The following is a 27000-nucleotide window of genomic DNA, read 5'->3' on the forward strand; positions in this document are numbered from 1 at the left end:
GTGCGTGTCCGTCCCCGTCCCTGCAGGCGGGCCCCTTTCGACAGCTGGGCGTTTTCCCTCCAAAAAACTTAGTATATCCACCTTTTCTTTCTTTTTTTTCGGCAGGCAGGCAGGCAGGCGTGTGTGCGCGCGCGTCCCCGTCCCTCCCTCCCTCCCGAGAGAGAGCTGCCCCTTGCCTCTGCCCGCAGGTGCTGGCGCTCGGCTTTGGCTTGCAGCCGGTTGGGCGCAGCTGCTGCCGGTGGGAGGGGCCTAAGCTAAGGAGGCCGGGCGGCTGGCGCCCCCTGCGGCTGCGGTCGTTGTCGGGCCGTTGACAGAAGATCAAAGAGCAGGGCCCCCGCCCGGGACTGGCAGGAAGGCAGGCGGGCAGGCAAGAGAGAGGGGGAGCAGAGTCCCGCGGCAGGCCTCTGGCTGCAGGGAGGCCGGCAGCTGCGCGGGTCCCGGGCTCCAGAGGAGTCGGCCTGCGCCACTGTGCGCCAGCGGAACGCCCGCGCGTCGGTCCGCGCCTTTGTGGGCATCGCTTCTCGGCCTTTTGGCTAAGATCAAGTGTAGTATCTGTTCTTATCAGTTTAATATCTGATACGTCCCCCATCGGGGGACCACATATTAAACGGATTTTTGGAACAGGGAGCTGGATCAGGAGCTTGCTCCGTCCTCTCCACGCATCGGCCCGGTATTGCAGCGCCTCCGGGAGCGGTGCACCACCTTCTCTCAGCGGTGAAAAGACAGACGTAGGTAGCTAGGTAGCTAGCTAGCTAGCGAGCGAGCGAGCAAGCAAGCGAAGTGGACTGGAGCTCCTTCTTCTCGGGTCTCGTCCCTCGTCCCCCATCTGTGTGTCTCTGTGTTCTGTCTCTCTCTCGCCCTCTCGGTTCCCGTGCTCCCTCTGTGCGCTTTCCCGCGTCTCGACTCTCTGGGCAAGCAGGCCGGCCCCCTTTTCGGCTCCCGTGCGTTTTCCCTCCAAAAAACTTAGGTTTTTCAGCCTTTTCCCAGGGAGGCAGGCGTGGCTTGCTTGCTTGCTTGCTTGCTTGCTTGCTTGCTTGCGTGCGTGTCCGTCCCCGTCCCTGCAGGCGGGCCCCTTTCGACAGCTGGGCGTTTTCCCTCCAAAAAACTTAGTATATCCACCTTTTCTTTCTTTTTTTTCGGCAGGCAGGCAGGCAGGCGTGTGTGCGCGCGCGTCCCCGTCCCTCCCTCCCTCCCGAGAGAGAGCTGCCCCTTGCCTCTGCCCGCAGGTGCTGGCGCTCGGCTTTGGCTTGCAGCCGGTTGGGCGCAGCTGCTGCCGGTGGGAGGGGCCTAAGCTAAGGAGGCCGGGCGGCTGGCGCCCCCTGCGGCTGCGGTCGTTGTCGGGCCGTTGACAGAAGATCAAAGAGCAGGGCCCCCGCCCGGGACTGGCAGGAAGGCAGGCGGGCAGGCAAGAGAGAGGGGGAGCAGAGTCCCGCGGCAGGCCTCTGGCTGCAGGGAGGCCGGCAGCTGCGCGGGTCCCGGGCTCCAGAGGAGTCGGCCTGCGCCACTGTGCGCCAGCGGAACGCCCGCGCGTCGGTCCGCGCCTTTGTGGGCATCGCTTCTCGGCCTTTTGGCTAAGATCAAGTGTAGTATCTGTTCTTATCAGTTTAATATCTGATACGTCCCCCATCGGGGGACCACATATTAAACGGATTTTTGGAACAGGGAGCTGGATCAGGAGCTTGCTCCGTCCTCTCCACGCATCGGCCCGGTATTGCAGCGCCTCCGGGAGCGGTGCACCACCTTCTCTCAGCGGTGAAAAGACAGACGTAGGTAGCTAGGTAGCTAGCTAGCTAGCGAGCGAGCGAGCAAGCAAGCGAAGTGGACTGGAGCTCCTTCTTCTCGGGTCTCGTCCCTCGTCCCCCATCTGTGTGTCTCTGTGTTCTGTCTCTCTCTCGCCCTCTCGGTTCCCGTGCTCCCTCTGTGCGCTTTCCCGCGTCTCGACTCTCTGGGCAAGCAGGCCGGCCCCCTTTTCGGCTCCCGTGCGTTTTCCCTCCAAAAAACTTAGGTTTTTCAGCCTTTTCCCAGGGAGGCAGGCGTGGCTTGCTTGCTTGCTTGCTTGCTTGCTTGCTTGCTTGCGTGCGTGTCCGTCCCCGTCCCTGCAGGCGGGCCCCTTTCGACAGCTGGGCGTTTTCCCTCCAAAAAACTTAGTATATCCACCTTTTCTTTCTTTTTTTTCGGCAGGCAGGCAGGCAGGCGTGTGTGCGCGCGCGTCCCCGTCCCTCCCTCCCTCCCGAGAGAGAGCTGCCCCTTGCCTCTGCCCGCAGGTGCTGGCGCTCGGCTTTGGCTTGCAGCCGGTTGGGCGCAGCTGCTGCCGGTGGGAGGGGCCTAAGCTAAGGAGGCCGGGCGGCTGGCGCCCCCTGCGGCTGCGGTCGTTGTCGGGCCGTTGACAGAAGATCAAAGAGCAGGGCCCCCGCCCGGGACTGGCAGGAAGGCAGGCGGGCAGGCAAGAGAGAGGGGGAGCAGAGTCCCGCGGCAGGCCTCTGGCTGCAGGGAGGCCGGCAGCTGCGCGGGTCCCGGGCTCCAGAGGAGTCGGCCTGCGCCACTGTGCGCCAGCGGAACGCCCGCGCGTCGGTCCGCGCCTTTGTGGGCATCGCTTCTCGGCCTTTTGGCTAAGATCAAGTGTAGTATCTGTTCTTATCAGTTTAATATCTGATACGTCCCCCATCGGGGGACCACATATTAAACGGATTTTTGGAACAGGGAGCTGGATCAGGAGCTTGCTCCGTCCTCTCCACGCATCGGCCCGGTATTGCAGCGCCTCCGGGAGCGGTGCACCACCTTCTCTCAGCGGTGAAAAGACAGACGTAGGTAGCTAGGTAGCTAGCTAGCTAGCGAGCGAGCGAGCAAGCAAGCGAAGTGGACTGGAGCTCCTTCTTCTCGGGTCTCGTCCCTCGTCCCCCATCTGTGTGTCTCTGTGTTCTGTCTCTCTCTCGCCCTCTCGGTTCCCGTGCTCCCTCTGTGCGCTTTCCCGCGTCTCGACTCTCTGGGCAAGCAGGCCGGCCCCCTTTTCGGCTCCCGTGCGTTTTCCCTCCAAAAAACTTAGGTTTTTCAGCCTTTTCCCAGGGAGGCAGGCGTGGCTTGCTTGCTTGCTTGCTTGCTTGCTTGCTTGCTTGCGTGCGTGTCCGTCCCCGTCCCTGCAGGCGGGCCCCTTTCGACAGCTGGGCGTTTTCCCTCCAAAAAACTTAGTATATCCACCTTTTCTTTCTTTTTTTTCGGCAGGCAGGCAGGCAGGCGTGTGTGCGCGCGCGTCCCCGTCCCTCCCTCCCTCCCGAGAGAGAGCTGCCCCTTGCCTCTGCCCGCAGGTGCTGGCGCTCGGCTTTGGCTTGCAGCCGGTTGGGCGCAGCTGCTGCCGGTGGGAGGGGCCTAAGCTAAGGAGGCCGGGCGGCTGGCGCCCCCTGCGGCTGCGGTCGTTGTCGGGCCGTTGACAGAAGATCAAAGAGCAGGGCCCCCGCCCGGGACTGGCAGGAAGGCAGGCGGGCAGGCAAGAGAGAGGGGGAGCAGAGTCCCGCGGCAGGCCTCTGGCTGCAGGGAGGCCGGCAGCTGCGCGGGTCCCGGGCTCCAGAGGAGTCGGCCTGCGCCACTGTGCGCCAGCGGAACGCCCGCGCGTCGGTCCGCGCCTTTGTGGGCATCGCTTCTCGGCCTTTTGGCTAAGATCAAGTGTAGTATCTGTTCTTATCAGTTTAATATCTGATACGTCCCCCATCGGGGGACCACATATTAAACGGATTTTTGGAACAGGGAGCTGGATCAGGAGCTTGCTCCGTCCTCTCCACGCATCGGCCCGGTATTGCAGCGCCTCCGGGAGCGGTGCACCACCTTCTCTCAGCGGTGAAAAGACAGACGTAGGTAGCTAGGTAGCTAGCTAGCTAGCGAGCGAGCGAGCAAGCAAGCGAAGTGGACTGGAGCTCCTTCTTCTCGGGTCTCGTCCCTCGTCCCCCATCTGTGTGTCTCTGTGTTCTGTCTCTCTCTCGCCCTCTCGGTTCCCGTGCTCCCTCTGTGCGCTTTCCCGCGTCTCGACTCTCTGGGCAAGCAGGCCGGCCCCCTTTTCGGCTCCCGTGCGTTTTCCCTCCAAAAAACTTAGGTTTTTCAGCCTTTTCCCAGGGAGGCAGGCGTGGCTTGCTTGCTTGCTTGCTTGCTTGCTTGCTTGCTTGCGTGCGTGTCCGTCCCCGTCCCTGCAGGCGGGCCCCTTTCGACAGCTGGGCGTTTTCCCTCCAAAAAACTTAGTATATCCACCTTTTCTTTCTTTTTTTTCGGCAGGCAGGCAGGCAGGCGTGTGTGCGCGCGCGTCCCCGTCCCTCCCTCCCTCCCGAGAGAGAGCTGCCCCTTGCCTCTGCCCGCAGGTGCTGGCGCTCGGCTTTGGCTTGCAGCCGGTTGGGCGCAGCTGCTGCCGGTGGGAGGGGCCTAAGCTAAGGAGGCCGGGCGGCTGGCGCCCCCTGCGGCTGCGGTCGTTGTCGGGCCGTTGACAGAAGATCAAAGAGCAGGGCCCCCGCCCGGGACTGGCAGGAAGGCAGGCGGGCAGGCAAGAGAGAGGGGGAGCAGAGTCCCGCGGCAGGCCTCTGGCTGCAGGGAGGCCGGCAGCTGCGCGGGTCCCGGGCTCCAGAGGAGTCGGCCTGCGCCACTGTGCGCCAGCGGAACGCCCGCGCGTCGGTCCGCGCCTTTGTGGGCATCGCTTCTCGGCCTTTTGGCTAAGATCAAGTGTAGTATCTGTTCTTATCAGTTTAATATCTGATACGTCCCCCATCGGGGGACCACATATTAAACGGATTTTTGGAACAGGGAGCTGGATCAGGAGCTTGCTCCGTCCTCTCCACGCATCGGCCCGGTATTGCAGCGCCTCCGGGAGCGGTGCACCACCTTCTCTCAGCGGTGAAAAGACAGACGTAGGTAGCTAGGTAGCTAGCTAGCTAGCGAGCGAGCGAGCAAGCAAGCGAAGTGGACTGGAGCTCCTTCTTCTCGGGTCTCGTCCCTCGTCCCCCATCTGTGTGTCTCTGTGTTCTGTCTCTCTCTCGCCCTCTCGGTTCCCGTGCTCCCTCTGTGCGCTTTCCCGCGTCTCGACTCTCTGGGCAAGCAGGCCGGCCCCCTTTTCGGCTCCCGTGCGTTTTCCCTCCAAAAAACTTAGGTTTTTCAGCCTTTTCCCAGGGAGGCAGGCGTGGCTTGCTTGCTTGCTTGCTTGCTTGCTTGCTTGCTTGCGTGCGTGTCCGTCCCCGTCCCTGCAGGCGGGCCCCTTTCGACAGCTGGGCGTTTTCCCTCCAAAAAACTTAGTATATCCACCTTTTCTTTCTTTTTTTTCGGCAGGCAGGCAGGCAGGCGTGTGTGCGCGCGCGTCCCCGTCCCTCCCTCCCTCCCGAGAGAGAGCTGCCCCTTGCCTCTGCCCGCAGGTGCTGGCGCTCGGCTTTGGCTTGCAGCCGGTTGGGCGCAGCTGCTGCCGGTGGGAGGGGCCTAAGCTAAGGAGGCCGGGCGGCTGGCGCCCCCTGCGGCTGCGGTCGTTGTCGGGCCGTTGACAGAAGATCAAAGAGCAGGGCCCCCGCCCGGGACTGGCAGGAAGGCAGGCGGGCAGGCAAGAGAGAGGGGGAGCAGAGTCCCGCGGCAGGCCTCTGGCTGCAGGGAGGCCGGCAGCTGCGCGGGTCCCGGGCTCCAGAGGAGTCGGCCTGCGCCACTGTGCGCCAGCGGAACGCCCGCGCGTCGGTCCGCGCCTTTGTGGGCATCGCTTCTCGGCCTTTTGGCTAAGATCAAGTGTAGTATCTGTTCTTATCAGTTTAATATCTGATACGTCCCCCATCGGGGGACCACATATTAAACGGATTTTTGGAACAGGGAGCTGGATCAGGAGCTTGCTCCGTCCTCTCCACGCATCGGCCCGGTATTGCAGCGCCTCCGGGAGCGGTGCACCACCTTCTCTCAGCGGTGAAAAGACAGACGTAGGTAGCTAGGTAGCTAGCTAGCTAGCGAGCGAGCGAGCAAGCAAGCGAAGTGGACTGGAGCTCCTTCTTCTCGGGTCTCGTCCCTCGTCCCCCATCTGTGTGTCTCTGTGTTCTGTCTCTCTCTCGCCCTCTCGGTTCCCGTGCTCCCTCTGTGCGCTTTCCCGCGTCTCGACTCTCTGGGCAAGCAGGCCGGCCCCCTTTTCGGCTCCCGTGCGTTTTCCCTCCAAAAAACTTAGGTTTTTCAGCCTTTTCCCAGGGAGGCAGGCGTGGCTTGCTTGCTTGCTTGCTTGCTTGCTTGCTTGCTTGCGTGCGTGTCCGTCCCCGTCCCTGCAGGCGGGCCCCTTTCGACAGCTGGGCGTTTTCCCTCCAAAAAACTTAGTATATCCACCTTTTCTTTCTTTTTTTTCGGCAGGCAGGCAGGCAGGCGTGTGTGCGCGCGCGCGTCCCCGTCCCTCCCTCCCTCCCGAGAGAGAGCTGCCCCTTGCCTCTGCCCGCAGGTGCTGGCGCTCGGCTTTGGCTTGCAGCCGGTTGGGCGCAGCTGCTGCCGGTGGGAGGGGCCTAAGCTAAGGAGGCCGGGCGGCTGGCGCCCCCTGCGGCTGCGGTCGTTGTCGGGCCGTTGACAGAAGATCAAAGAGCAGGGCCCCCGCCCGGGACTGGCAGGAAGGCAGGCGGGCAGGCAAGAGAGAGGGGGAGCAGAGTCCCGCGGCAGGCCTCTGGCTGCAGGGAGGCCGGCAGCTGCGCGGGTCCCGGGCTCCAGAGGAGTCGGCCTGCGCCACTGTGCGCCAGCGGAACGCCCGCGCGTCGGTCCGCGCCTTTGTGGGCATCGCTTCTCGGCCTTTTGGCTAAGATCAAGTGTAGTATCTGTTCTTATCAGTTTAATATCTGATACGTCCCCCATCGGGGGACCACATATTAAACGGATTTTTGGAACAGGGAGCTGGATCAGGAGCTTGCTCCGTCCTCTCCACGCATCGGCCCGGTATTGCAGCGCCTCCGGGAGCGGTGCACCACCTTCTCTCAGCGGTGAAAAGACAGACGTAGGTAGCTAGGTAGCTAGCTAGCTAGCGAGCGAGCGAGCAAGCAAGCGAAGTGGACTGGAGCTCCTTCTTCTCGGGTCTCGTCCCTCGTCCCCCATCTGTGTGTCTCTGTGTTCTGTCTCTCTCTCGCCCTCTCGGTTCCCGTGCTCCCTCTGTGCGCTTTCCCGCGTCTCGACTCTCTGGGCAAGCAGGCCGGCCCCCTTTTCGGCTCCCGTGCGTTTTCCCTCCAAAAAACTTAGGTTTTTCAGCCTTTTCCCAGGGAGGCAGGCGTGGCTTGCTTGCTTGCTTGCTTGCTTGCTTGCTTGCTTGCGTGCGTGTCCGTCCCCGTCCCTGCAGGCGGGCCCCTTTCGACAGCTGGGCGTTTTCCCTCCAAAAAACTTAGTATATCCACCTTTTCTTTCTTTTTTTTCGGCAGGCAGGCAGGCAGGCGTGTGTGCGCGCGCGTCCCCGTCCCTCCCTCCCTCCCGAGAGAGAGCTGCCCCTTGCCTCTGCCCGCAGGTGCTGGCGCTCGGCTTTGGCTTGCAGCCGGTTGGGCGCAGCTGCTGCCGGTGGGAGGGGCCTAAGCTAAGGAGGCCGGGCGGCTGGCGCCCCCTGCGGCTGCGGTCGTTGTCGGGCCGTTGACAGAAGATCAAAGAGCAGGGCCCCCGCCCGGGACTGGCAGGAAGGCAGGCGGGCAGGCAAGAGAGAGGGGGAGCAGAGTCCCGCGGCAGGCCTCTGGCTGCAGGGAGGCCGGCAGCTGCGCGGGTCCCGGGCTCCAGAGGAGTCGGCCTGCGCCACTGTGCGCCAGCGGAACGCCCGCGCGTCGGTCCGCGCCTTTGTGGGCATCGCTTCTCGGCCTTTTGGCTAAGATCAAGTGTAGTATCTGTTCTTATCAGTTTAATATCTGATACGTCCCCCATCGGGGGACCACATATTAAACGGATTTTTGGAACAGGGAGCTGGATCAGGAGCTTGCTCCGTCCTCTCCACGCATCGGCCCGGTATTGCAGCGCCTCCGGGAGCGGTGCACCACCTTCTCTCAGCGGTGAAAAGACAGACGTAGGTAGCTAGGTAGCTAGCTAGCTAGCGAGCGAGCGAGCAAGCAAGCGAAGTGGACTGGAGCTCCTTCTTCTCGGGTCTCGTCCCTCGTCCCCCATCTGTGTGTCTCTGTGTTCTGTCTCTCTCTCGCCCTCTCGGTTCCCGTGCTCCCTCTGTGCGCTTTCCCGCGTCTCGACTCTCTGGGCAAGCAGGCCGGCCCCCTTTTCGGCTCCCGTGCGTTTTCCCTCCAAAAAACTTAGGTTTTTCAGCCTTTTCCCAGGGAGGCAGGCGTGGCTTGCTTGCTTGCTTGCTTGCTTGCTTGCTTGCTTGCGTGCGTGTCCGTCCCCGTCCCTGCAGGCGGGCCCCTTTCGACAGCTGGGCGTTTTCCCTCCAAAAAACTTAGTATATCCACCTTTTCTTTCTTTTTTTTCGGCAGGCAGGCAGGCAGGCGTGTGTGCGCGCGCGTCCCCGTCCCTCCCTCCCTCCCGAGAGAGAGCTGCCCCTTGCCTCTGCCCGCAGGTGCTGGCGCTCGGCTTTGGCTTGCAGCCGGTTGGGCGCAGCTGCTGCCGGTGGGAGGGGCCTAAGCTAAGGAGGCCGGGCGGCTGGCGCCCCCTGCGGCTGCGGTCGTTGTCGGGCCGTTGACAGAAGATCAAAGAGCAGGGCCCCCGCCCGGGACTGGCAGGAAGGCAGGCGGGCAGGCAAGAGAGAGGGGGAGCAGAGTCCCGCGGCAGGCCTCTGGCTGCAGGGAGGCCGGCAGCTGCGCGGGTCCCGGGCTCCAGAGGAGTCGGCCTGCGCCACTGTGCGCCAGCGGAACGCCCGCGCGTCGGTCCGCGCCTTTGTGGGCATCGCTTCTCGGCCTTTTGGCTAAGATCAAGTGTAGTATCTGTTCTTATCAGTTTAATATCTGATACGTCCCCCATCGGGGGACCACATATTAAACGGATTTTTGGAACAGGGAGCTGGATCAGGAGCTTGCTCCGTCCTCTCCACGCATCGGCCCGGTATTGCAGCGCCTCCGGGAGCGGTGCACCACCTTCTCTCAGCGGTGAAAAGACAGACGTAGGTAGCTAGGTAGCTAGCTAGCTAGCGAGCGAGCGAGCAAGCAAGCGAAGTGGACTGGAGCTCCTTCTTCTCGGGTCTCGTCCCTCGTCCCCCATCTGTGTGTCTCTGTGTTCTGTCTCTCTCTCGCCCTCTCGGTTCCCGTGCTCCCTCTGTGCGCTTTCCCGCGTCTCGACTCTCTGGGCAAGCAGGCCGGCCCCCTTTTCGGCTCCCGTGCGTTTTCCCTCCAAAAAACTTAGGTTTTTCAGCCTTTTCCCAGGGAGGCAGGCGTGGCTTGCTTGCTTGCTTGCTTGCTTGCTTGCTTGCTTGCGTGCGTGTCCGTCCCCGTCCCTGCAGGCGGGCCCCTTTCGACAGCTGGGCGTTTTCCCTCCAAAAAACTTAGTATATCCACCTTTTCTTTCTTTTTTTTCGGCAGGCAGGCAGGCAGGCGTGTGTGCGCGCGCGTCCCCGTCCCTCCCTCCCTCCCGAGAGAGAGCTGCCCCTTGCCTCTGCCCGCAGGTGCTGGCGCTCGGCTTTGGCTTGCAGCCGGTTGGGCGCAGCTGCTGCCGGTGGGAGGGGCCTAAGCTAAGGAGGCCGGGCGGCTGGCGCCCCCTGCGGCTGCGGTCGTTGTCGGGCCGTTGACAGAAGATCAAAGAGCAGGGCCCCCGCCCGGGACTGGCAGGAAGGCAGGCGGGCAGGCAAGAGAGAGGGGGAGCAGAGTCCCGCGGCAGGCCTCTGGCTGCAGGGAGGCCGGCAGCTGCGCGGGTCCCGGGCTCCAGAGGAGTCGGCCTGCGCCACTGTGCGCCAGCGGAACGCCCGCGCGTCGGTCCGCGCCTTTGTGGGCATCGCTTCTCGGCCTTTTGGCTAAGATCAAGTGTAGTATCTGTTCTTATCAGTTTAATATCTGATACGTCCCCCATCGGGGGACCACATATTAAACGGATTTTTGGAACAGGGAGCTGGATCAGGAGCTTGCTCCGTCCTCTCCACGCATCGGCCCGGTATTGCAGCGCCTCCGGGAGCGGTGCACCACCTTCTCTCAGCGGTGAAAAGACAGACGTAGGTAGCTAGGTAGCTAGCTAGCTAGCGAGCGAGCGAGCAAGCAAGCGAAGTGGACTGGAGCTCCTTCTTCTCGGGTCTCGTCCCTCGTCCCCCATCTGTGTGTCTCTGTGTTCTGTCTCTCTCTCGCCCTCTCGGTTCCCGTGCTCCCTCTGTGCGCTTTCCCGCGTCTCGACTCTCTGGGCAAGCAGGCCGGCCCCCTTTTCGGCTCCCGTGCGTTTTCCCTCCAAAAAACTTAGGTTTTTCAGCCTTTTCCCAGGGAGGCAGGCGTGGCTTGCTTGCTTGCTTGCTTGCTTGCTTGCTTGCTTGCGTGCGTGTCCGTCCCCGTCCCTGCAGGCGGGCCCCTTTCGACAGCTGGGCGTTTTCCCTCCAAAAAACTTAGTATATCCACCTTTTCTTTCTTTTTTTTCGGCAGGCAGGCAGGCAGGCGTGTGTGCGCGCGCGTCCCCGTCCCTCCCTCCCTCCCGAGAGAGAGCTGCCCCTTGCCTCTGCCCGCAGGTGCTGGCGCTCGGCTTTGGCTTGCAGCCGGTTGGGCGCAGCTGCTGCCGGTGGGAGGGGCCTAAGCTAAGGAGGCCGGGCGGCTGGCGCCCCCTGCGGCTGCGGTCGTTGTCGGGCCGTTGACAGAAGATCAAAGAGCAGGGCCCCCGCCCGGGACTGGCAGGAAGGCAGGCGGGCAGGCAAGAGAGAGGGGGAGCAGAGTCCCGCGGCAGGCCTCTGGCTGCAGGGAGGCCGGCAGCTGCGCGGGTCCCGGGCTCCAGAGGAGTCGGCCTGCGCCACTGTGCGCCAGCGGAACGCCCGCGCGTCGGTCCGCGCCTTTGTGGGCATCGCTTCTCGGCCTTTTGGCTAAGATCAAGTGTAGTATCTGTTCTTATCAGTTTAATATCTGATACGTCCCCCATCGGGGGACCACATATTAAACGGATTTTTGGAACAGGGAGCTGGATCAGGAGCTTGCTCCGTCCTCTCCACGCATCGGCCCGGTATTGCAGCGCCTCCGGGAGCGGTGCACCACCTTCTCTCAGCGGTGAAAAGACAGACGTAGGTAGCTAGGTAGCTAGCTAGCTAGCGAGCGAGCGAGCAAGCAAGCGAAGTGGACTGGAGCTCCTTCTTCTCGGGTCTCGTCCCTCGTCCCCCATCTGTGTGTCTCTGTGTTCTGTCTCTCTCTCGCCCTCTCGGTTCCCGTGCTCCCTCTGTGCGCTTTCCCGCGTCTCGACTCTCTGGGCAAGCAGGCCGGCCCCCTTTTCGGCTCCCGTGCGTTTTCCCTCCAAAAAACTTAGGTTTTTCAGCCTTTTCCCAGGGAGGCAGGCGTGGCTTGCTTGCTTGCTTGCTTGCTTGCTTGCTTGCTTGCGTGCGTGTCCGTCCCCGTCCCTGCAGGCGGGCCCCTTTCGACAGCTGGGCGTTTTCCCTCCAAAAAACTTAGTATATCCACCTTTTCTTTCTTTTTTTTCGGCAGGCAGGCAGGCAGGCGTGTGTGCGCGCGCGTCCCCGTCCCTCCCTCCCTCCCGAGAGAGAGCTGCCCCTTGCCTCTGCCCGCAGGTGCTGGCGCTCGGCTTTGGCTTGCAGCCGGTTGGGCGCAGCTGCTGCCGGTGGGAGGGGCCTAAGCTAAGGAGGCCGGGCGGCTGGCGCCCCCTGCGGCTGCGGTCGTTGTCGGGCCGTTGACAGAAGATCAAAGAGCAGGGCCCCCGCCCGGGACTGGCAGGAAGGCAGGCGGGCAGGCAAGAGAGAGGGGGAGCAGAGTCCCGCGGCAGGCCTCTGGCTGCAGGGAGGCCGGCAGCTGCGCGGGTCCCGGGCTCCAGAGGAGTCGGCCTGCGCCACTGTGCGCCAGCGGAACGCCCGCGCGTCGGTCCGCGCCTTTGTGGGCATCGCTTCTCGGCCTTTTGGCTAAGATCAAGTGTAGTATCTGTTCTTATCAGTTTAATATCTGATACGTCCCCCATCGGGGGACCACATATTAAACGGATTTTTGGAACAGGGAGCTGGATCAGGAGCTTGCTCCGTCCTCTCCACGCATCGGCCCGGTATTGCAGCGCCTCCGGGAGCGGTGCACCACCTTCTCTCAGCGGTGAAAAGACAGACGTAGGTAGCTAGGTAGCTAGCTAGCTAGCGAGCGAGCGAGCAAGCAAGCGAAGTGGACTGGAGCTCCTTCTTCTCGGGTCTCGTCCCTCGTCCCCCATCTGTGTGTCTCTGTGTTCTGTCTCTCTCTCGCCCTCTCGGTTCCCGTGCTCCCTCTGTGCGCTTTCCCGCGTCTCGACTCTCTGGGCAAGCAGGCCGGCCCCCTTTTCGGCTCCCGTGCGTTTTCCCTCCAAAAAACTTAGGTTTTTCAGCCTTTTCCCAGGGAGGCAGGCGTGGCTTGCTTGCTTGCTTGCTTGCTTGCTTGCTTGCTTGCGTGCGTGTCCGTCCCCGTCCCTGCAGGCGGGCCCCTTTCGACAGCTGGGCGTTTTCCCTCCAAAAAACTTAGTATATCCACCTTTTCTTTCTTTTTTTTCGGCAGGCAGGCAGGCAGGCGTGTGTGCGCGCGCGTCCCCGTCCCTCCCTCCCTCCCGAGAGAGAGCTGCCCCTTGCCTCTGCCCGCAGGTGCTGGCGCTCGGCTTTGGCTTGCAGCCGGTTGGGCGCAGCTGCTGCCGGTGGGAGGGGCCTAAGCTAAGGAGGCCGGGCGGCTGGCGCCCCCTGCGGCTGCGGTCGTTGTCGGGCCGTTGACAGAAGATCAAAGAGCAGGGCCCCCGCCCGGGACTGGCAGGAAGGCAGGCGGGCAGGCAAGAGAGAGGGGGAGCAGAGTCCCGCGGCAGGCCTCTGGCTGCAGGGAGGCCGGCAGCTGCGCGGGTCCCGGGCTCCAGAGGAGTCGGCCTGCGCCACTGTGCGCCAGCGGAACGCCCGCGCGTCGGTCCGCGCCTTTGTGGGCATCGCTTCTCGGCCTTTTGGCTAAGATCAAGTGTAGTATCTGTTCTTATCAGTTTAATATCTGATACGTCCCCCATCGGGGGACCACATATTAAACGGATTTTTGGAACAGGGAGCTGGATCAGGAGCTTGCTCCGTCCTCTCCACGCATCGGCCCGGTATTGCAGCGCCTCCGGGAGCGGTGCACCACCTTCTCTCAGCGGTGAAAAGACAGACGTAGGTAGCTAGGTAGCTAGCTAGCTAGCGAGCGAGCGAGCAAGCAAGCGAAGTGGACTGGAGCTCCTTCTTCTCGGGTCTCGTCCCTCGTCCCCCATCTGTGTGTCTCTGTGTTCTGTCTCTCTCTCGCCCTCTCGGTTCCCGTGCTCCCTCTGTGCGCTTTCCCGCGTCTCGACTCTCTGGGCAAGCAGGCCGGCCCCCTTTTCGGCTCCCGTGCGTTTTCCCTCCAAAAAACTTAGGTTTTTCAGCCTTTTCCCAGGGAGGCAGGCGTGGCTTGCTTGCTTGCTTGCTTGCTTGCTTGCTTGCTTGCGTGCGTGTCCGTCCCCGTCCCTGCAGGCGGGCCCCTTTCGACAGCTGGGCGTTTTCCCTCCAAAAAACTTAGTATATCCACCTTTTCTTTCTTTTTTTTCGGCAGGCAGGCAGGCAGGCGTGTGTGCGCGCGCGTCCCCGTCCCTCCCTCCCTCCCGAGAGAGAGCTGCCCCTTGCCTCTGCCCGCAGGTGCTGGCGCTCGGCTTTGGCTTGCAGCCGGTTGGGCGCAGCTGCTGCCGGTGGGAGGGGCCTAAGCTAAGGAGGCCGGGCGGCTGGCGCCCCCTGCGGCTGCGGTCGTTGTCGGGCCGTTGACAGAAGATCAAAGAGCAGGGCCCCCGCCCGGGACTGGCAGGAAGGCAGGCGGGCAGGCAAGAGAGAGGGGGAGCAGAGTCCCGCGGCAGGCCTCTGGCTGCAGGGAGGCCGGCAGCTGCGCGGGTCCCGGGCTCCAGAGGAGTCGGCCTGCGCCACTGTGCGCCAGCGGAACGCCCGCGCGTCGGTCCGCGCCTTTGTGGGCATCGCTTCTCGGCCTTTTGGCTAAGATCAAGTGTAGTATCTGTTCTTATCAGTTTAATATCTGATACGTCCCCCATCGGGGGACCACATATTAAACGGATTTTTGGAACAGGGAGCTGGATCAGGAGCTTGCTCCGTCCTCTCCACGCATCGGCCCGGTATTGCAGCGCCTCCGGGAGCGGTGCACCACCTTCTCTCAGCGGTGAAAAGACAGACGTAGGTAGCTAGGTAGCTAGCTAGCTAGCGAGCGAGCGAGCAAGCAAGCGAAGTGGACTGGAGCTCCTTCTTCTCGGGTCTCGTCCCTCGTCCCCCATCTGTGTGTCTCTGTGTTCTGTCTCTCTCTCGCCCTCTCGGTTCCCGTGCTCCCTCTGTGCGCTTTCCCGCGTCTCGACTCTCTGGGCAAGCAGGCCGGCCCCCTTTTCGGCTCCCGTGCGTTTTCCCTCCAAAAAACTTAGGTTTTTCAGCCTTTTCCCAGGGAGGCAGGCGTGGCTTGCTTGCTTGCTTGCTTGCTTGCTTGCTTGCTTGCGTGCGTGTCCGTCCCCGTCCCTGCAGGCGGGCCCCTTTCGACAGCTGGGCGTTTTCCCTCCAAAAAACTTAGTATATCCACCTTTTCTTTCTTTTTTTTCGGCAGGCAGGCAGGCAGGCGTGTGTGCGCGCGCGTCCCCGTCCCTCCCTCCCTCCCGAGAGAGAGCTGCCCCTTGCCTCTGCCCGCAGGTGCTGGCGCTCGGCTTTGGCTTGCAGCCGGTTGGGCGCAGCTGCTGCCGGTGGGAGGGGCCTAAGCTAAGGAGGCCGGGCGGCTGGCGCCCCCTGCGGCTGCGGTCGTTGTCGGGCCGTTGACAGAAGATCAAAGAGCAGGGCCCCCGCCCGGGACTGGCAGGAAGGCAGGCGGGCAGGCAAGAGAGAGGGGGAGCAGAGTCCCGCGGCAGGCCTCTGGCTGCAGGGAGGCCGGCAGCTGCGCGGGTCCCGGGCTCCAGAGGAGTCGGCCTGCGCCACTGTGCGCCAGCGGAACGCCCGCGCGTCGGTCCGCGCCTTTGTGGGCATCGCTTCTCGGCCTTTTGGCTAAGATCAAGTGTAGTATCTGTTCTTATCAGTTTAATATCTGATACGTCCCCCATCGGGGGACCACATATTAAACGGATTTTTGGAACAGGGAGCTGGATCAGGAGCTTGCTCCGTCCTCTCCACGCATCGGCCCGGTATTGCAGCGCCTCCGGGAGCGGTGCACCACCTTCTCTCAGCGGTGAAAAGACAGACGTAGGTAGCTAGGTAGCTAGCTAGCTAGCGAGCGAGCGAGCAAGCAAGCGAAGTGGACTGGAGCTCCTTCTTCTCGGGTCTCGTCCCTCGTCCCCCATCTGTGTGTCTCTGTGTTCTGTCTCTCTCTCGCCCTCTCGGTTCCCGTGCTCCCTCTGTGCGCTTTCCCGCGTCTCGACTCTCTGGGCAAGCAGGCCGGCCCCCTTTTCGGCTCCCGTGCGTTTTCCCTCCAAAAAACTTAGGTTTTTCAGCCTTTTCCCAGGGAGGCAGGCGTGGCTTGCTTGCTTGCTTGCTTGCTTGCTTGCTTGCTTGCGTGCGTGTCCGTCCCCGTCCCTGCAGGCGGGCCCCTTTCGACAGCTGGGCGTTTTCCCTCCAAAAAACTTAGTATATCCACCTTTTCTTTCTTTTTTTTCGGCAGGCAGGCAGGCAGGCGTGTGTGCGCGCGCGTCCCCGTCCCTCCCTCCCTCCCGAGAGAGAGCTGCCCCTTGCCTCTGCCCGCAGGTGCTGGCGCTCGGCTTTGGCTTGCAGCCGGTTGGGCGCAGCTGCTGCCGGTGGGAGGGGCCTAAGCTAAGGAGGCCGGGCGGCTGGCGCCCCCTGCGGCTGCGGTCGTTGTCGGGCCGTTGACAGAAGATCAAAGAGCAGGGCCCCCGCCCGGGACTGGCAGGAAGGCAGGCGGGCAGGCAAGAGAGAGGGGGAGCAGAGTCCCGCGGCAGGCCTCTGGCTGCAGGGAGGCCGGCAGCTGCGCGGGTCCCGGGCTCCAGAGGAGTCGGCCTGCGCCACTGTGCGCCAGCGGAACGCCCGCGCGTCGGTCCGCGCCTTTGTGGGCATCGCTTCTCGGCCTTTTGGCTAAGATCAAGTGTAGTATCTGTTCTTATCAGTTTAATATCTGATACGTCCCCCATCGGGGGACCACATATTAAACGGATTTTTGGAACAGGGAGCTGGATCAGGAGCTTGCTCCGTCCTCTCCACGCATCGGCCCGGTATTGCAGCGCCTCCGGGAGCGGTGCACCACCTTCTCTCAGCGGTGAAAAGACAGACGTAGGTAGCTAGGTAGCTAGCTAGCTAGCGAGCGAGCGAGCAAGCAAGCGAAGTGGACTGGAGCTCCTTCTTCTCGGGTCTCGTCCCTCGTCCCCCATCTGTGTGTCTCTGTGTTCTGTCTCTCTCTCGCCCTCTCGGTTCCCGTGCTCCCTCTGTGCGCTTTCCCGCGTCTCGACTCTCTGGGCAAGCAGGCCGGCCCCCTTTTCGGCTCCCGTGCGTTTTCCCTCCAAAAAACTTAGGTTTTTCAGCCTTTTCCCAGGGAGGCAGGCGTGGCTTGCTTGCTTGCTTGCTTGCTTGCTTGCTTGCTTGCGTGCGTGTCCGTCCCCGTCCCTGCAGGCGGGCCCCTTTCGACAGCTGGGCGTTTTCCCTCCAAAAAACTTAGTATATCCACCTTTTCTTTCTTTTTTTTCGGCAGGCAGGCAGGCAGGCGTGTGTGCGCGCGCGTCCCCGTCCCTCCCTCCCTCCCGAGAGAGAGCTGCCCCTTGCCTCTGCCCGCAGGTGCTGGCGCTCGGCTTTGGCTTGCAGCCGGTTGGGCGCAGCTGCTGCCGGTGGGAGGGGCCTAAGCTAAGGAGGCCGGGCGGCTGGCGCCCCCTGCGGCTGCGGTCGTTGTCGGGCCGTTGACAGAAGATCAAAGAGCAGGGCCCCCGCCCGGGACTGGCAGGAAGGCAGGCGGGCAGGCAAGAGAGAGGGGGAGCAGAGTCCCGCGGCAGGCCTCTGGCTGCAGGGAGGCCGGCAGCTGCGCGGGTCCCGGGCTCCAGAGGAGTCGGCCTGCGCCACTGTGCGCCAGCGGAACGCCCGCGCGTCGGTCCGCGCCTTTGTGGGCATCGCTTCTCGGCCTTTTGGCTAAGATCAAGTGTAGTATCTGTTCTTATCAGTTTAATATCTGATACGTCCCCCATCGGGGGACCACATATTAAACGGATTTTTGGAACAGGGAGCTGGATCAGGAGCTTGCTCCGTCCTCTCCACGCATCGGCCCGGTATTGCAGCGCCTCCGGGAGCGGTGCACCACCTTCTCTCAGCGGTGAAAAGACAGACGTAGGTAGCTAGGTAGCTAGCTAGCTAGCGAGCGAGCGAGCAAGCAAGCGAAGTGGACTGGAGCTCCTTCTTCTCGGGTCTCGTCCCTCGTCCCCCATCTGTGTGTCTCTGTGTTCTGTCTCTCTCTCGCCCTCTCGGTTCCCGTGCTCCCTCTGTGCGCTTTCCCGCGTCTCGACTCTCTGGGCAAGCAGGCCGGCCCCCTTTTCGGCTCCCGTGCGTTTTCCCTCCAAAAAACTTAGGTTTTTCAGCCTTTTCCCAGGGAGGCAGGCGTGGCTTGCTTGCTTGCTTGCTTGCTTGCTTGCTTGCTTGCGTGCGTGTCCGTCCCCGTCCCTGCAGGCGGGCCCCTTTCGACAGCTGGGCGTTTTCCCTCCAAAAAACTTAGTATATCCACCTTTTCTTTCTTTTTTTTCGGCAGGCAGGCAGGCAGGCGTGTGTGCGCGCGCGTCCCCGTCCCTCCCTCCCTCCCGAGAGAGAGCTGCCCCTTGCCTCTGCCCGCAGGTGCTGGCGCTCGGCTTTGGCTTGCAGCCGGTTGGGCGCAGCTGCTGCCGGTGGGAGGGGCCTAAGCTAAGGAGGCCGGGCGGCTGGCGCCCCCTGCGGCTGCGGTCGTTGTCGGGCCGTTGACAGAAGATCAAAGAGCAGGGCCCCCGCCCGGGACTGGCAGGAAGGCAGGCGGGCAGGCAAGAGAGAGGGGGAGCAGAGTCCCGCGGCAGGCCTCTGGCTGCAGGGAGGCCGGCAGCTGCGCGGGTCCCGGGCTCCAGAGGAGTCGGCCTGCGCCACTGTGCGCCAGCGGAACGCCCGCGCGTCGGTCCGCGCCTTTGTGGGCATCGCTTCTCGGCCTTTTGGCTAAGATCAAGTGTAGTATCTGTTCTTATCAGTTTAATATCTGATACGTCCCCCATCGGGGGACCACATATTAAACGGATTTTTGGAACAGGGAGCTGGATCAGGAGCTTGCTCCGTCCTCTCCACGCATCGGCCCGGTATTGCAGCGCCTCCGGGAGCGGTGCACCACCTTCTCTCAGCGGTGAAAAGACAGACGTAGGTAGCTAGGTAGCTAGCTAGCTAGCGAGCGAGCGAGCAAGCAAGCGAAGTGGACTGGAGCTCCTTCTTCTCGGGTCTCGTCCCTCGTCCCCCATCTGTGTGTCTCTGTGTTCTGTCTCTCTCTCGCCCTCTCGGTTCCCGTGCTCCCTCTGTGCGCTTTCCCGCGTCTCGACTCTCTGGGCAAGCAGGCCGGCCCCCTTTTCGGCTCCCGTGCGTTTTCCCTCCAAAAAACTTAGGTTTTTCAGCCTTTTCCCAGGGAGGCAGGCGTGGCTTGCTTGCTTGCTTGCTTGCTTGCTTGCTTGCTTGCGTGCGTGTCCGTCCCCGTCCCTGCAGGCGGGCCCCTTTCGACAGCTGGGCGTTTTCCCTCCAAAAAACTTAGTATATCCACCTTTTCTTTCTTTTTTTTCGGCAGGCAGGCAGGCAGGCGTGTGTGCGCGCGCGTCCCCGTCCCTCCCTCCCTCCCGAGAGAGAGCTGCCCCTTGCCTCTGCCCGCAGGTGCTGGCGCTCGGCTTTGGCTTGCAGCCGGTTGGGCGCAGCTGCTGCCGGTGGGAGGGGCCTAAGCTAAGGAGGCCGGGCGGCTGGCGCCCCCTGCGGCTGCGGTCGTTGTCGGGCCGTTGACAGAAGATCAAAGAGCAGGGCCCCCGCCCGGGACTGGCAGGAAGGCAGGCGGGCAGGCAAGAGAGAGGGGGAGCAGAGTCCCGCGGCAGGCCTCTGGCTGCAGGGAGGCCGGCAGCTGCGCGGGTCCCGGGCTCCAGAGGAGTCGGCCTGCGCCACTGTGCGCCAGCGGAACGCCCGCGCGTCGGTCCGCGCCTTTGTGGGCATCGCTTCTCGGCCTTTTGGCTAAGATCAAGTGTAGTATCTGTTCTTATCAGTTTAATATCTGATACGTCCCCCATCGGGGGACCACATATTAAACGGATTTTTGGAACAGGGAGCTGGATCAGGAGCTTGCTCCGTCCTCTCCACGCATCGGCCCGGTATTGCAGCGCCTCCGGGAGCGGTGCACCACCTTCTCTCAGCGGTGAAAAGACAGACGTAGGTAGCTAGGTAGCTAGCTAGCTAGCGAGCGAGCGAGCAAGCAAGCGAAGTGGACTGGAGCTCCTTCTTCTCGGGTCTCGTCCCTCGTCCCCCATCTGTGTGTCTCTGTGTTCTGTCTCTCTCTCGCCCTCTCGGTTCCCGTGCTCCCTCTGTGCGCTTTCCCGCGTCTCGACTCTCTGGGCAAGCAGGTTTTCGGCTCCCGTGCGTTTTCCCTCCAAAAAACTTAGGTTTTTCAGCCTTTTCCCAGGGAGGCAGGCGTGGCTTGCTTGCTTGCTTGCTTGCTTGCTTGCTTGCTTGCGTGCGTGTCCGTCCCCGTCCCTGCAGGCGGGCCCCTTTCGACAGCTGGGCGTTTTCCCTCCAAAAAACTTAGTATATCCACCTTTTCTTTCTTTTTTTTCGGCAGGCAGGCAGGCAGGCGTGTGTGCGCGCGCGTCCCCGTCCCTCCCTCCCTCCCGAGAGAGAGCTGCCCCTTGCCTCTGCCCGCAGGTGCTGGCGCTCGGCTTTGGCTTGCAGCCGGTTGGGCGCAGCTGCTGCCGGTGGGAGGGGCCTAAGCTAAGGAGGCCGGGCGGCTGGCGCCCCCTGCGGCTGCGGTCGTTGTCGGGCCGTTGACAGAAGATCAAAGAGCAGGGCCCCCGCCCGGGACTGGCAGGAAGGCAGGCGGGCAGGCAAGAGAGAGGGGGAGCAGAGTCCCGCGGCAGGCCTCTGGCTGCAGGGAGGCCGGCAGCTGCGCGGGTCCCGGGCTCCAGAGGAGTCGGCCTGCGCCACTGTGCGCCAGCGGAACGCCCGCGCGTCGGTCCGCGCCTTTGTGGGCATCGCTTCTCGGCCTTTTGGCTAAGATCAAGTGTAGTATCTGTTCTTATCAGTTTAATATCTGATACGTCCCCCATCGGGGGACCACATATTAAACGGATTTTTGGAACAGGGAGCTGGATCAGGAGCTTGCTCCGTCCTCTCCACGCATCGGCCCGGTATTGCAGCGCCTCCGGGAGCGGTGCACCACCTTCTCTCAGCGGTGAAAAGACAGACGTAGGTAGCTAGGTAGCTAGCTAGCTAGCGAGCGAGCGAGCAAGCAAGCGAAGTGGACTGGAGCTCCTTCTTCTCGGGTCTCGTCCCTCGTCCCCCATCTGTGTGTCTCTGTGTTCTGTCTCTCTCTCGCCCTCTCGGTTCCCGTGCTCCCTCTGTGCGCTTTCCCGCGTCTCGACTCTCTGGGCAAGCAGGCCGGCCCCCTTTTCGGCTCCCGTGCGTTTTCCCTCCAAAAAACTTAGGTTTTTCAGCCTTTTCCCAGGGAGGCAGGCGTGGCTTGCTTGCTTGCTTGCTTGCTTGCTTGCTTGCTTGCGTGCGTGTCCGTCCCCGTCCCTGCAGGCGGGCCCCTTTCGACAGCTGGGCGTTTTCCCTCCAAAAAACTTAGTATATCCACCTTTTCTTTCTTTTTTTTCGGCAGGCAGGCAGGCAGGCGTGTGTGCGCGCGCGTCCCCGTCCCTCCCTCCCTCCCGAGAGAGAGCTGCCCCTTGCCTCTGCCCGCAGGTGCTGGCGCTCGGCTTTGGCTTGCAGCCGGTTGGGCGCAGCTGCTGCCGGTGGGAGGGGCCTAAGCTAAGGAGGCCGGGCGGCTGGCGCCCCCTGCGGCTGCGGTCGTTGTCGGGCCGTTGACAGAAGATCAAAGAGCAGGGCCCCCGCCCGGGACTGGCAGGAAGGCAGGCGGGCAGGCAAGAGAGAGGGGGAGCAGAGTCCCGCGGCAGGCCTCTGGCTGCAGGGAGGCCGGCAGCTGCGCGGGTCCCGGGCTCCAGAGGAGTCGGCCTGCGCCACTGTGCGCCAGCGGAACGCCCGCGCGTCGGTCCGCGCCTTTGTGGGCATCGCTTCTCGGCCTTTTGGCTAAGATCAAGTGTAGTATCTGTTCTTATCAGTTTAATATCTGATACGTCCCCCATCGGGGGACCACATATTAAACGGATTTTTGGAACAGGGAGCTGGATCAGGAGCTTGCTCCGTCCTCTCCACGCATCGGCCCGGTATTGCAGCGCCTCCGGGAGCGGTGCACCACCTTCTCTCAGCGGTGAAAAGACAGACGTAGGTAGCTAGGTAGCTAGCTAGCTAGCGAGCGAGCGAGCAAGCAAGCGAAGTGGACTGGAGCTCCTTCTTCTCGGGTCTCGTCCCTCGTCCCCCATCTGTGTGTCTCTGTGTTCTGTCTCTCTCTCGCCCTCTCGGTTCCCGTGCTCCCTCTGTGCGCTTTCCCGCGTCTCGACTCTCTGGGCAAGCAGGCCGGCCCCCTTTTCGGCTCCCGTGCGTTTTCCCTCCAAAAAACTTAGGTTTTTCAGCCTTTTCCCAGGGAGGCAGGCGTGGCTTGCTTGCTTGCTTGCTTGCTTGCTTGCTTGCTTGCGTGCGTGTCCGTCCCCGTCCCTGCAGGCGGGCCCCTTTCGACAGCTGGGCGTTTTCCCTCCAAAAAACTTAGTATATCCACCTTTTCTTTCTTTTTTTTCGGCAGGCAGGCAGGCAGGCGTGTGTGCGCGCGCGTCCCCGTCCCTCCCTCCCTCCCGAGAGAGAGCTGCCCCTTGCCTCTGCCCGCAGGTGCTGGCGCTCGGCTTTGGCTTGCAGCCGGTTGGGCGCAGCTGCTGCCGGTGGGAGGGGCCTAAGCTAAGGAGGCCGGGCGGCTGGCGCCCCCTGCGGCTGCGGTCGTTGTCGGGCCGTTGACAGAAGATCAAAGAGCAGGGCCCCCGCCCGGGACTGGCAGGAAGGCAGGCGGGCAGGCAAGAGAGAGGGGGAGCAGAGTCCCGCGGCAGGCCTCTGGCTGCAGGGAGGCCGGCAGCTGCGCGGGTCCCGGGCTCCAGAGGAGTCGGCCTGCGCCACTGTGCGCCAGCGGAACGCCCGCGCGTCGGTCCGCGCCTTTGTGGGCATCGCTTCTCGGCCTTTTGGCTAAGATCAAGTGTAGTATCTGTTCTTATCAGTTTAATATCTGATACGTCCCCCATCGGGGGACCACATATTAAACGGATTTTTGGAACAGGGAGCTGGATCAGGAGCTTGCTCCGTCCTCTCCACGCATCGGCCCGGTATTGCAGCGCCTCCGGGAGCGGTGCACCACCTTCTCTCAGCGGTGAAAAGACAGACGTAGGTAGCTAGGTAGCTAGCTAGCTAGCGAGCGAGCGAGCAAGCAAGCGAAGTGGACTGGAGCTCCTTCTTCTCGGGTCTCGTCCCTCGTCCCCCATCTGTGTGTCTCTGTGTTCTGTCTCTCTCTCGCCCTCTCGGTTCCCGTGCTCCCTCTGTGCGCTTTCCCGCGTCTCGACTCTCTGGGCAAGCAGGCCGGCCCCCTTTTCGGCTCCCGTGCGTTTTCCCTCCAAAAAACTTAGGTTTTTCAGCCTTTTCCCAGGGAGGCAGGCGTGGCTTGCTTGCTTGCTTGCTTGCTTGCTTGCTTGCTTGCGTGCGTGTCCGTCCCCGTCCCTGCAGGCGGGCCCCTTTCGACAGCTGGGCGTTTTCCCTCCAAAAAACTTAGTATATCCACCTTTTCTTTCTTTTTTTTCGGCAGGCAGGCAGGCAGGCGTGTGTGCGCGCGCGTCCCCGTCCCTCCCTCCCTCCCGAGAGAGAGCTGCCCCTTGCCTCTGCCCGCAGGTGCTGGCGCTCGGCTTTGGCTTGCAGCCGGTTGGGCGCAGCTGCTGCCGGTGGGAGGGGCCTAAGCTAAGGAGGCCGGGCGGCTGGCGCCCCCTGCGGCTGCGGTCGTTGTCGGGCCGTTGACAGAAGATCAAAGAGCAGGGCCCCCGCCCGGGACTGGCAGGAAGGCAGGCGGGCAGGCAAGAGAGAGGGGGAGCAGAGTCCCGCGGCAGGCCTCTGGCTGCAGGGAGGCCGGCAGCTGCGCGGGTCCCGGGCTCCAGAGGAGTCGGCCTGCGCCACTGTGCGCCAGCGGAACGCCCGCGCGTCGGTCCGCGCCTTTGTGGGCATCGCTTCTCGGCCTTTTGGCTAAGATCAAGTGTAGTATCTGTTCTTATCAGTTTAATATCTGATACGTCCCCCATCGGGGGACCACATATTAAACGGATTTTTGGAACAGGGAGCTGGATCAGGAGCTTGCTCCGTCCTCTCCACGCATCGGCCCGGTATTGCAGCGCCTCCGGGAGCGGTGCACCACCTTCTCTCAGCGGTGAAAAGACAGACGTAGGTAGCTAGGTAGCTAGCTAGCTAGCGAGCGAGCGAGCAAGCAAGCGAAGTGGACTGGAGCTCCTTCTTCTCGGGTCTCGTCCCTCGTCCCCCATCTGTGTGTCTCTGTGTTCTGTCTCTCTCTCGCCCTCTCGGTTCCCGTGCTCCCTCTGTGCGCTTTCCCGCGTCTCGACTCTCTGGGCAAGCAGGCCGGCCCCCTTTTCGGCTCCCGTGCGTTTTCCCTCCAAAAAACTTAGGTTTTTCAGCCTTTTCCCAGGGAGGCAGGCGTGGCTTGCTTGCTTGCTTGCTTGCTTGCTTGCTTGCTTGCGTGCGTGTCCGTCCCCGTCCCTGCAGGCGGGCCCCTTTCGACAGCTGGGCGTTTTCCCTCCAAAAAACTTAGTATATCCACCTTTTCTTTCTTTTTTTTCGGCAGGCAGGCAGGCAGGCGTGTGTGCGCGCGCGTCCCCGTCCCTCCCTCCCTCCCGAGAGAGAGCTGCCCCTTGCCTCTGCCCGCAGGTGCTGGCGCTCGGCTTTGGCTTGCAGCCGGTTGGGCGCAGCTGCTGCCGGTGGGAGGGGCCTAAGCTAAGGAGGCCGGGCGGCTGGCGCCCCCTGCGGCTGCGGTCGTTGTCGGGCCGTTGACAGAAGATCAAAGAGCAGGGCCCCCGCCCGGGACTGGCAGGAAGGCAGGCGGGCAGGCAAGAGAGAGGGGGAGCAGAGTCCCGCGGCAGGCCTCTGGCTGCAGGGAGGCCGGCAGCTGCGCGGGTCCCGGGCTCCAGAGGAGTCGGCCTGCGCCACTGTGCGCCAGCGGAACGCCCGCGCGTCGGTCCGCGCCTTTGTGGGCATCGCTTCTCGGCCTTTTGGCTAAGATCAAGTGTAGTATCTGTTCTTATCAGTTTAATATCTGATACGTCCCCCATCGGGGGACCACATATTAAACGGATTTTTGGAACAGGGAGCTGGATCAGGAGCTTGCTCCGTCCTCTCCACGCATCGGCCCGGTATTGCAGCGCCTCCGGGAGCGGTGCACCACCTTCTCTCAGCGGTGAAAAGACAGACGTAGGTAGCTAGGTAGCTAGCTAGCTAGCGAGCGAGCGAGCAAGCAAGCGAAGTGGACTGGAGCTCCTTCTTCTCGGGTCTCGTCCCTCGTCCCCCATCTGTGTGTCTCTGTGTTCTGTCTCTCTCTCGCCCTCTCGGTTCCCGTGCTCCCTCTGTGCGCTTTCCCGCGTCTCGACTCTCTGGGCAAGCAGGCCGGCCCCCTTTTCGGCTCCCGTGCGTTTTCCCTCCAAAAAACTTAGGTTTTTCAGCCTTTTCCCAGGGAGGCAGGCGTGGCTTGCTTGCTTGCTTGCTTGCTTGCTTGCTTGCTTGCGTGCGTGTCCGTCCCCGTCCCTGCAGGCGGGCCCCTTTCGACAGCTGGGCGTTTTCCCTCCAAAAAACTTAGTATATCCACCTTTTCTTTCTTTTTTTTCGGCAGGCAGGCAGGCAGGCGTGTGTGCGCGCGCGTCCCCGTCCCTCCCTCCCTCCCGAGAGAGAGCTGCCCCTTGCCTCTGCCCGCAGGTGCTGGCGCTCGGCTTTGGCTTGCAGCCGGTTGGGCGCAGCTGCTGCCGGTGGGAGGGGCCTAAGCTAAGGAGGCCGGGCGGCTGGCGCCCCCTGCGGCTGCGGTCGTTGTCGGGCCGTTGACAGAAGATCAAAGAGCAGGGCCCCCGCCCGGGACTGGCAGGAAGGCAGGCGGGCAGGCAAGAGAGAGGGGGAGCAGAGTCCCGCGGCAGGCCTCTGGCTGCAGGGAGGCCGGCAGCTGCGCGGGTCCCGGGCTCCAGAGGAGTCGGCCTGCGCCACTGTGCGCCAGCGGAACGCCCGCGCGTCGGTCCGCGCCTTTGTGGGCATCGCTTCTCGGCCTTTTGGCTAAGATCAAGTGTAGTATCTGTTCTTATCAGTTTAATATCTGATACGTCCCCCATCGGGGGACCACATATTAAACGGATTTTTGGAACAGGGAGCTGGATCAGGAGCTTGCTCCGTCCTCTCCACGCATCGGCCCGGTATTGCAGCGCCTCCGGGAGCGGTGCACCACCTTCTCTCAGCGGTGAAAAGACAGACGTAGGTAGCTAGGTAGCTAGCTAGCTAGCGAGCGAGCGAGCAAGCAAGCGAAGTGGACTGGAGCTCCTTCTTCTCGGGTCTCGTCCCTCGTCCCCCATCTGTGTGTCTCTGTGTTCTGTCTCTCTCTCGCCCTCTCGGTTCCCGTGCTCCCTCTGTGCGCTTTCCCGCGTCTCGACTCTCTGGGCAAGCAGGCCGGCCCCCTTTTCGGCTCCCGTGCGTTTTCCCTCCAAAAAACTTAGGTTTTTCAGCCTTTTCCCAGGGAGGCAGGCGTGGCTTGCTTGCTTGCTTGCTTGCTTGCTTGCTTGCTTGCGTGCGTGTCCGTCCCCGTCCCTGCAGGCGGGCCCCTTTCGACAGCTGGGCGTTTTCCCTCCAAAAAACTTAGTATATCCACCTTTTCTTTCTTTTTTTTCGGCAGGCAGGCAGGCAGGCGTGTGTGCGCGCGCGTCCCCGTCCCTCCCTCCCTCCCGAGAGAGAGCTGCCCCTTGCCTCTGCCCGCAGGTGCTGGCGCTCGGCTTTGGCTTGCAGCCGGTTGGGCGCAGCTGCTGCCGGTGGGAGGGGCCTAAGCTAAGGAGGCCGGGCGGCTGGCGCCCCCTGCGGCTGCGGTCGTTGTCGGGCCGTTGACAGAAGATCAAAGAGCAGGGCCCCCGCCCGGGACTGGCAGGAAGGCAGGCGGGCAGGCAAGAGAGAGGGGGAGCAGAGTCCCGCGGCAGGCCTCTGGCTGCAGGGAGGCCGGCAGCTGCGCGGGTCCCGGGCTCCAGAGGAGTCGGCCTGCGCCACTGTGCGCCAGCGGAACGCCCGCGCGTCGGTCCGCGCCTTTGTGGGCATCGCTTCTCGGCCTTTTGGCTAAGATCAAGTGTAGTATCTGTTCTTATCAGTTTAATATCTGATACGTCCCCCATCGGGGGACCACATATTAAACGGATTTTTGGAACAGGGAGCTGGATCAGGAGCTTGCTCCGTCCTCTCCACGCATCGGCCCGGTATTGCAGCGCCTCCGGGAGCGGTGCACCACCTTCTCTCAGCGGTGAAAAGACAGACGTAGGTAGCTAGGTAGCTAGCTAGCTAGCGAGCGAGCGAGCAAGCAAGCGAAGTGGACTGGAGCTCCTTCTTCTCGGGTCTCGTCCCTCGTCCCCCATCTGTGTGTCTCTGTGTTCTGTCTCTCTCTCGCCCTCTCGGTTCCCGTGCTCCCTCTGTGCGCTTTCCCGCGTCTCGACTCTCTGGGCAAGCAGGCCGGCCCCCTTTTCGGCTCCCGTGCGTTTTCCCTCCAAAAAACTTAGGTTTTTCAGCCTTTTCCCAGGGAGGCAGGCGTGGCTTGCTTGCTTGCTTGCTTGCTTGCTTGCTTGCTTGCGTGCGTGTCCGTCCCCGTC

General features: G+C 62.8%; 26 non-coding genes across 26 annotated transcripts; all 26 read left to right on the forward strand.

Moving 5' to 3' along the window:
* Positions 1-513: 513 nt before the first annotated feature.
* LOC148635409 (U2 spliceosomal RNA) lies at positions 514-704 on the forward strand. Its single transcript, XR_015933139.1, has one exon. It is a non-coding gene; the product is annotated as a U2 spliceosomal RNA (small nuclear RNA).
* An 847-nt stretch (positions 705-1551) lies between these two features.
* On the forward strand, positions 1552-1742 carry LOC148635410 (U2 spliceosomal RNA). Its single transcript, XR_015933150.1, has one exon. It is a non-coding gene; the product is annotated as a U2 spliceosomal RNA (small nuclear RNA).
* Positions 1743-2589: 847 nt separating this feature from the next.
* LOC148635411 (U2 spliceosomal RNA) lies at positions 2590-2780 on the forward strand. The gene has a single exon (XR_015933161.1). It is a non-coding gene; the product is annotated as a U2 spliceosomal RNA (small nuclear RNA).
* Positions 2781-3627: 847 nt separating this feature from the next.
* LOC148635412 (U2 spliceosomal RNA) lies at positions 3628-3818 on the forward strand. The gene has a single exon (XR_015933172.1). It is a non-coding gene; the product is annotated as a U2 spliceosomal RNA (small nuclear RNA).
* An 847-nt stretch (positions 3819-4665) lies between these two features.
* LOC148635413 (U2 spliceosomal RNA) lies at positions 4666-4856 on the forward strand. Its single transcript, XR_015933173.1, has one exon. It is a non-coding gene; the product is annotated as a U2 spliceosomal RNA (small nuclear RNA).
* Positions 4857-5703: 847 nt separating this feature from the next.
* On the forward strand, positions 5704-5894 carry LOC148635414 (U2 spliceosomal RNA). The gene has a single exon (XR_015933140.1). It is a non-coding gene; the product is annotated as a U2 spliceosomal RNA (small nuclear RNA).
* An 849-nt stretch (positions 5895-6743) lies between these two features.
* Positions 6744-6934, forward strand: LOC148635415 (U2 spliceosomal RNA). Its single transcript, XR_015933141.1, has one exon. It is a non-coding gene; the product is annotated as a U2 spliceosomal RNA (small nuclear RNA).
* Positions 6935-7781: 847 nt separating this feature from the next.
* On the forward strand, positions 7782-7972 carry LOC148635416 (U2 spliceosomal RNA). Its single transcript, XR_015933142.1, has one exon. It is a non-coding gene; the product is annotated as a U2 spliceosomal RNA (small nuclear RNA).
* Positions 7973-8819: 847 nt separating this feature from the next.
* On the forward strand, positions 8820-9010 carry LOC148635417 (U2 spliceosomal RNA). The gene has a single exon (XR_015933143.1). It is a non-coding gene; the product is annotated as a U2 spliceosomal RNA (small nuclear RNA).
* Positions 9011-9857: 847 nt separating this feature from the next.
* Positions 9858-10048, forward strand: LOC148635418 (U2 spliceosomal RNA). The gene has a single exon (XR_015933144.1). It is a non-coding gene; the product is annotated as a U2 spliceosomal RNA (small nuclear RNA).
* Positions 10049-10895: 847 nt separating this feature from the next.
* On the forward strand, positions 10896-11086 carry LOC148635419 (U2 spliceosomal RNA). Its single transcript, XR_015933145.1, has one exon. It is a non-coding gene; the product is annotated as a U2 spliceosomal RNA (small nuclear RNA).
* Positions 11087-11933: 847 nt separating this feature from the next.
* Positions 11934-12124, forward strand: LOC148635420 (U2 spliceosomal RNA). Its single transcript, XR_015933146.1, has one exon. It is a non-coding gene; the product is annotated as a U2 spliceosomal RNA (small nuclear RNA).
* An 847-nt stretch (positions 12125-12971) lies between these two features.
* Positions 12972-13162, forward strand: LOC148635421 (U2 spliceosomal RNA). Its single transcript, XR_015933147.1, has one exon. It is a non-coding gene; the product is annotated as a U2 spliceosomal RNA (small nuclear RNA).
* Positions 13163-14009: 847 nt separating this feature from the next.
* LOC148635422 (U2 spliceosomal RNA) lies at positions 14010-14200 on the forward strand. Its single transcript, XR_015933148.1, has one exon. It is a non-coding gene; the product is annotated as a U2 spliceosomal RNA (small nuclear RNA).
* Positions 14201-15047: 847 nt separating this feature from the next.
* LOC148635423 (U2 spliceosomal RNA) lies at positions 15048-15238 on the forward strand. Its single transcript, XR_015933149.1, has one exon. It is a non-coding gene; the product is annotated as a U2 spliceosomal RNA (small nuclear RNA).
* An 847-nt stretch (positions 15239-16085) lies between these two features.
* On the forward strand, positions 16086-16276 carry LOC148635424 (U2 spliceosomal RNA). Its single transcript, XR_015933151.1, has one exon. It is a non-coding gene; the product is annotated as a U2 spliceosomal RNA (small nuclear RNA).
* Positions 16277-17123: 847 nt separating this feature from the next.
* Positions 17124-17314, forward strand: LOC148635425 (U2 spliceosomal RNA). Its single transcript, XR_015933152.1, has one exon. It is a non-coding gene; the product is annotated as a U2 spliceosomal RNA (small nuclear RNA).
* An 847-nt stretch (positions 17315-18161) lies between these two features.
* Positions 18162-18352, forward strand: LOC148635426 (U2 spliceosomal RNA). Its single transcript, XR_015933153.1, has one exon. It is a non-coding gene; the product is annotated as a U2 spliceosomal RNA (small nuclear RNA).
* Positions 18353-19199: 847 nt separating this feature from the next.
* LOC148635427 (U2 spliceosomal RNA) lies at positions 19200-19390 on the forward strand. Its single transcript, XR_015933154.1, has one exon. It is a non-coding gene; the product is annotated as a U2 spliceosomal RNA (small nuclear RNA).
* Positions 19391-20228: 838 nt separating this feature from the next.
* Positions 20229-20419, forward strand: LOC148635428 (U2 spliceosomal RNA). Its single transcript, XR_015933155.1, has one exon. It is a non-coding gene; the product is annotated as a U2 spliceosomal RNA (small nuclear RNA).
* An 847-nt stretch (positions 20420-21266) lies between these two features.
* Positions 21267-21457, forward strand: LOC148635429 (U2 spliceosomal RNA). Its single transcript, XR_015933156.1, has one exon. It is a non-coding gene; the product is annotated as a U2 spliceosomal RNA (small nuclear RNA).
* Positions 21458-22304: 847 nt separating this feature from the next.
* On the forward strand, positions 22305-22495 carry LOC148635430 (U2 spliceosomal RNA). The gene has a single exon (XR_015933157.1). It is a non-coding gene; the product is annotated as a U2 spliceosomal RNA (small nuclear RNA).
* An 847-nt stretch (positions 22496-23342) lies between these two features.
* Positions 23343-23533, forward strand: LOC148635431 (U2 spliceosomal RNA). The gene has a single exon (XR_015933158.1). It is a non-coding gene; the product is annotated as a U2 spliceosomal RNA (small nuclear RNA).
* An 847-nt stretch (positions 23534-24380) lies between these two features.
* On the forward strand, positions 24381-24571 carry LOC148635432 (U2 spliceosomal RNA). Its single transcript, XR_015933159.1, has one exon. It is a non-coding gene; the product is annotated as a U2 spliceosomal RNA (small nuclear RNA).
* An 847-nt stretch (positions 24572-25418) lies between these two features.
* LOC148635433 (U2 spliceosomal RNA) lies at positions 25419-25609 on the forward strand. Its single transcript, XR_015933160.1, has one exon. It is a non-coding gene; the product is annotated as a U2 spliceosomal RNA (small nuclear RNA).
* An 847-nt stretch (positions 25610-26456) lies between these two features.
* Positions 26457-26647, forward strand: LOC148635434 (U2 spliceosomal RNA). Its single transcript, XR_015933162.1, has one exon. It is a non-coding gene; the product is annotated as a U2 spliceosomal RNA (small nuclear RNA).
* The last annotated feature ends 353 nt before the right edge of the window (positions 26648-27000 follow it).

This window comes from Lepisosteus platostomus, unplaced genomic scaffold (assembly GCF_059453375.1).
Source record: "Lepisosteus platostomus isolate fLepPlt1 unplaced genomic scaffold, fLepPlt1.hap1 Scaffold_256_H1, whole genome shotgun sequence".
In the NCBI taxonomy this organism is placed as follows: domain Eukaryota; kingdom Metazoa; phylum Chordata; class Actinopteri; order Semionotiformes; family Lepisosteidae; genus Lepisosteus; species Lepisosteus platostomus.